At 45.0% G+C, this 5,685-nt stretch overlaps 1 pseudogene; it reads right to left on the bottom strand.

The window, feature by feature from the left end:
• Positions 1-1,727: 1,727 nt before the first annotated feature.
• On the bottom strand, positions 1,728-5,567 carry LOC102023174 (annotated as a pseudogene).
• Positions 5,568-5,685: the final 118 nt, after the last annotated feature.

The following is a 5,685-nucleotide window of genomic DNA, read 5'->3' as shown; positions in this document are numbered from 1 at the left end:
CAAACATAATCTTTCCATTTCATTCACTCATACAAGCATTTGACTGGGAAGAGACTATGCATTTCCACTCTTTCCTTAGCATTCTAGAAGCTTTGTGGTAAGTGTTATATGTTTCCTCCTATGAGCTCTCCTTTGGAAAAGTTAACTCAGACTCCCTCTCATGTTTTGGCACAGGGTCACTATACATATTACTACATGGTCATGTAATTCCAGTGTACAACCCTGACAACAACTTTCTCCACCTAACTGCCAAAACATCCGCACATTGCAAAGACCTGTGTCATGCTTATGTGAAGGAACTGTACATACATGTACATTGGGTAAGCTGTATTTGCTTGCTAACACAGTATCACAAATATTCCACTGTATTCACTAGTATGTGTATAGGCAGCAAAAGGTGACTGTGTTGCCACCCTTAGTTGAAAACTGTGGTAGCGTTGCAGAAAGTGATATATGCATTTTACAATGTTAATTTTTTAGAAAAACACATAGCAGGCTCCCTGTCATGTGTTGGTAAACAGGCTCTATACATGTTACTGTGTGGTCATGTGACACCAGTGCACAAAGTGGAAATCACCTTTCTGCATATAACTTCCTGAAACATCCACAAAACATCCACTGCTAACTGTGGTGGTGTGCTTATCTCATGGAACTGTGCAGAAGCGCACTTGGGGGTAGCTGTCCCTGCATGCTTCCACAGGGGCCAACATACCAATTCCATTGCATTCAGTCATAGGCACATCTGACCAGGAATTACAAGTGCATTTGAATGCTTGTCTAAACACAGCAGATGCATTGATGTGATATTCAGGTCCTTTGGTGAGCTATTTTTGGAAAAGTTAACTCATGCTTCCTGTCATGTGTTTGAACATGGGTACTATACATGTTACTATATAACCATATAATACCATTGTACAACCCAGGAAACAACATTCTGCACATAACTTCCTGAAACATCCACATACTGTTAAGTGCTGTATTGTGCTTATGTCATGCAACCATGCATAGGAATACATTGGGGAAGCTGTCCCTGCTTGGTTACACAGAAGCCAACATACCCATTCCATTCCATTCACTCATAGCCTTCTTTGACTGGGAAAAATGAACGCATTTCTTCTTTTTTTTTTTTTTTTTTTTTTTTTTTGAGACGTTCAGAAGCGTTTATTGAAAGCACTATACTAGGAGCTGCACACATGTTAAGCAGAGCACAGTCCTCCTGCTGGGAGCTTACAGCTGAATAGCAGAAATAGAAATCACAAGTGAGCCTTGCAGCAGTGTATCAGTCAGGGTTTTACTGGAGAAACAGATATAACACAGGATATACAAATTATAAGAAATTACAAGATTGGCTTACGACAGTCAGCTAGAGAGTTGTATGGGGAAGTGTGCAGAGCGTGTCTGCACACTGAAGACCGAAGGAATCAGTCCAGGATCTGGAGTTCACCGCAGAGTTTCGTGCAAGTCCGTACCAGGAGGCTGATGAGTCTGTGACGGAAGGCTGAAGGATCCAAGGTGGAAGCCGAAGAGTCCGCACTAGAAGCCAGGAGACTAAATCCAAGCTGAAGGTGAAGACTGGAGCTCCTCCAAAAGGAATGGAAGTACCTCTGTCCTTCTTCATTTCCCTTTTATATTATCTAGGTGATGATCCACCCTAGGGTGGCTCCTCCACACCCTAGGGTGTAGAATTGCTGGGCCAATTGCTGAACCAAGCTTAGTTGTGCTTCTAAACTTCTCAAGTTGACATAATCAATCAACCACTATAAGTAGGATTTGCCCAAGTGAGGAGACCCTGAGAAAGCAGAGTTGACAAGGTGGGTGCATCTCTGCAAGGCAAAGCTGGCAGTCACATGCAGAGACCTCGATAAGGAAAAGGTAACCATTGGTCTTTTGGACAGCTTTGGCTGTTTTCCCCCTTCAGTGCCTTAGGTTAGAGATTTGTGTGCTCTCAGTGAGGCATTTTTAGATGGCTGTTGGGAGAGCTAGGGGTTCCACCAAATGAGCTAGAAGAGGTAGGTAGAGGCCAGACCAGTTAAGGCTTGGGGTTTATTAAGCAGGCAGGCCAATGAAGGGACCACCACAGCTGGGTCTAAACAAGACCAGCTTGAGTCTGTGGTGGAGAAAGGAAAGCAAAGCCAACAGACTCCATGATAGTGCAGGTGTCCATAGTGACAGGCTCTATGGGGACAAGCATAGTGGCTGTCAGCTCAGCTGGTGGGCAGAGTCTGAACCAGCTGAAACCTTTGAAAAGTCCAGGTGGACTCTTAGAACACTGCTCTCTAGTCTAAGCTACAAAAGTAAGCCTGGAAGCTGTTGGGTATAAACTTAGGTCTAAGGATTGGAAAAAAAAACAATAAGAGAAAGGTAGTTAAGACAGTCATAATAGTAGAGCAAAATGGGATTGCTTTAAAAGAGTGAAGGAAGAGAAGGAGATTTTAACGGGGGAAAATCCACTTTGAAGACGGTCTAAGAAGTGAGAAATTTAGCTGAGAACAAAGAAACCCTTAGACAAGGACTTGTGGCTGTGAAAGTTGTATTGGTAGTGGCAGTCACAGGTTTAATAGCAGATGGTAGTGGTAACTGGTGAAAGGAGGCTAAGTACATTCTACATAATAGAGAAAGAGCTCCTGAGGGAGATGAAGGGGATATCTAGAGTACAGGTAGAAAGGGCAGGGTGGAGTGTTAGGGTTGAGGGTATCTGGAGAGGACTGGTAAGGAAAGGATAAAGATGCCCTGCGTAAATACTTATATTTTCGCTGCAGATTGAAAAGGTATCTGGACGGCAGTCTAGGAGAGCAGGCGAGGTAGGTGGCCGGCGGCAGGGGGCGTAAAATCCACACTTAGCTTTTTCTCTCCTTCAGAAAACATTAAGACAAGGACACTTTGAAATTAAAAGCAACACTTCAAGCTTTTTACATTTGTAAATACCAGTGAAACTCAATGCCACAAATTACAATACTACAAAGAATTTATGAATACAGGTATCTGCCATCTGAGAGTGACAGGTCAGTCCTCGGTCACCTCAGTAATGGCTGAAGCCCCTGGAGCTGGGAAGAAGGCTTTTTTCCCACCACTGCACAGTGAGTCCCCTGCCATCCAGAACTGCAGAATGTCCACCAGAAACATCTGGTCTTGCTTGTGGGGGATGCTGACACAAGATACTTGGAGCTGGCTGCTACCTGTTTGAGGAAGAGGTGGTGTCAAGTTAACTTTTACAAGAGCACTATCCTTCCAGTCAAAGGCCCTTCAGGACGAGCAAGCAGTAGTCAGATCTTCAGAAGAGGTGTTTTATAGGCTGAAGAAGCACTTGGCAGGTCCAAGACACTTGAATACTTGTTTCCTTCACAGTTTCAGAAGTAGCAGCATACACACCCTTCCCACTCCTGTCCTTGGTTTTCACCAGGATCAAGTCTCTAACTTGAGGCATGCAGCGTGGACCATTTTTACTGTTTTTGCTGTGTGCTTGCAGGTATCTGAGATTTTTCTTCAATCAGGCTATCTTTACACCCATTTCTGATGAACTGTAGAGCAACCAGAACCCTGAGAGTCCAATGAACGGGTCACTGGAAGTGGTGTTACAAGATCTGTTTTTGAATTTACTTCCAAAAGAACAGGGGCTGGGGATTTAGCTCAGCGGCAAAAGTGCCTGCCTGGCAAGCGCAAGGTCGTGAGTTCGGTTCCCGGTACCGGAGAAAAAAACCAAAAAAAAACAAACAAAAAAAAACAGATCGCTCTCCATCTGAACACTGCGACCTGCGATCTGGCGGCAACTTCGTGGCGAATGCGAATGCCTGATGCGGACTGGGTCACCCTGAGTCTCTATTTTAGTGTATGGAATCTCAGTTGCTCTTCTGACAATCCAAATGGATCCACGAGCTCCTTTTGAATGTGCTGCCACAATTCTTCTTTTGCTTGGTTATCAGGGCTTCTTGAGTGAGATCAGAGTCTGGACTGCCTGTTGTTGGGATCTGACTGGCTTTTCTCCTTTTGTCTCCATAAGATGGCTTCCCACTGAGGCGCTGAATCAACCATGTCATTCTCCAGCCATATTCTGTTTCTCTTCTTTCAGTGCTCTCTGTTAGAATTTTCCGATTCGCTACCCCTGCTGGTGTTACAGCACGAATGTGACCTCCTCCTTTGCTTTAGATCTGAGTCTTCACCACTGTTATGGGCTTTCCTGCTCCTCATTGGCTGCAAGGAGTCGTTGTCACTTCCACAGGAAGGGTTTTGGCGACGTGTGTAAGGGAACTACGGTGATTTAGTGTGGTCACTGGGAGAGTTGTAGAGTCTGCTCTGGGGGCCATTTTCTTCCCATGGTGCATGAGATTTGCTTCTTTGGATATCAGGATTGTTTTCACTCTTTGCTTTTTTAAAGCTTTTTACTGGTGAAGGTGCAATAATTTTAGTTGTTCCCTCATTTTCTCCAGTTTCCACGTTTGCAGTTACCTGGTTTATGCTGTTTGAACCAGCTGGGTGCATTTGCACTATTCTCTTAGGGTAAGTCTTGCTTCGACTTCTTGCCACATTCTGATCAGGCCGGGCAAGGTGGACGGAAAGATCTCAACTCATCTGCAAAGCTGTCCTACCACTGTATTGGTGCTTATAACTTAGGGATCCAAACTTGCTGAGTTTCCTTGACAATGAATTTGATTCAGTTTCTGGTATTCTAAAAAATGTATGACGTTCTACACTGCATTTCCAGAGATGCTTGCAAGCAGTTTTAGTCCGAGTTGTAAAAAAGAATGAAGTTTCATTGCAATCTTTTCCCAGTACTCTGAGTTCAAATTGAGTCTTCTTGAAATGAACCTTTGTAATTGGAGGCCAGAAATACTTTCCCACTTGTTTTTTATTCTTGTAGACAACAACACCAACCAGAGTTAATCCTAAGAAGTATTCACACTTGTTTTCTCCATAGACAGGGTGGAGGTCAACGCCATACATCTCCAGGGATTTGGCAGTCCTCAAGTAATTTAGCTCAGCTTCAGAAGGAGCCTGACCCATTAGAGTTTTGTGGATGCGTTCTATGGCTTCTTCAAGTTCCTCCTTCTGATCAGGAACAAACCAGTACTCCGACATGTATCCTGCAGTGTACTTATATGGGTCATAATCTCCAAGTTCCTACTGGACTACCTATGCTCCCAGCTGAGCAGCAATGTTGACGGAGCAGGGCAGCCAGCCCTTAAGGACGTCTTGCTTCACCTGCAAGAAAAACTGATATCCGGTTATTTCTTCTCTCAGTTTACATGCATCTTCAGCATAGAACTTAATACCAAAATACAGGGTAAATGGAGGTCCAGTGTTGATCAGCTCTTTGTGTGCAGCAAGGGTCTTTGCAGGATCCAGTCAATACGTCTGAAAGCTTCTGTCACAGAAACGCAGCCCAAAATAATCTATCTCCACAAGATTTATGTGACGGAATACATGGTCAAGGACAATGGAAGCTTTTGTTGACTTCTTGATGCCCTGCTGCTGTGTGGTGAGGGTTAGCTTGGTTTCATCCAGGAGCAAAACTTCGGAGTAAAATTCTTCCGGCACAGCGCAGAAACAGCCCATGTACTCGGAGGCCGCTCCAGCGCGGCCGTGAGAAGCAGCGGCTGAGCCCCGAGTCGCGCCCTCCCCGGCGCGAAGGTTTAACGCGCGGTCCGGGCCCTGGCGAGGGCGACAGGCAGCTCCCGGCGGGCGGCGGCG

Source organism: Chinchilla lanigera, unplaced genomic scaffold (assembly GCF_000276665.1).
Source record: "Chinchilla lanigera isolate Chin_1 unplaced genomic scaffold, ChiLan1.0 scaffold00104, whole genome shotgun sequence".
NCBI lineage: Eukaryota > Metazoa > Chordata > Mammalia > Rodentia > Chinchillidae > Chinchilla > Chinchilla lanigera.
Note: the sequence above shows the minus strand (reverse complement) of the source record. Positions and strands in the feature narration are given on the sequence as shown.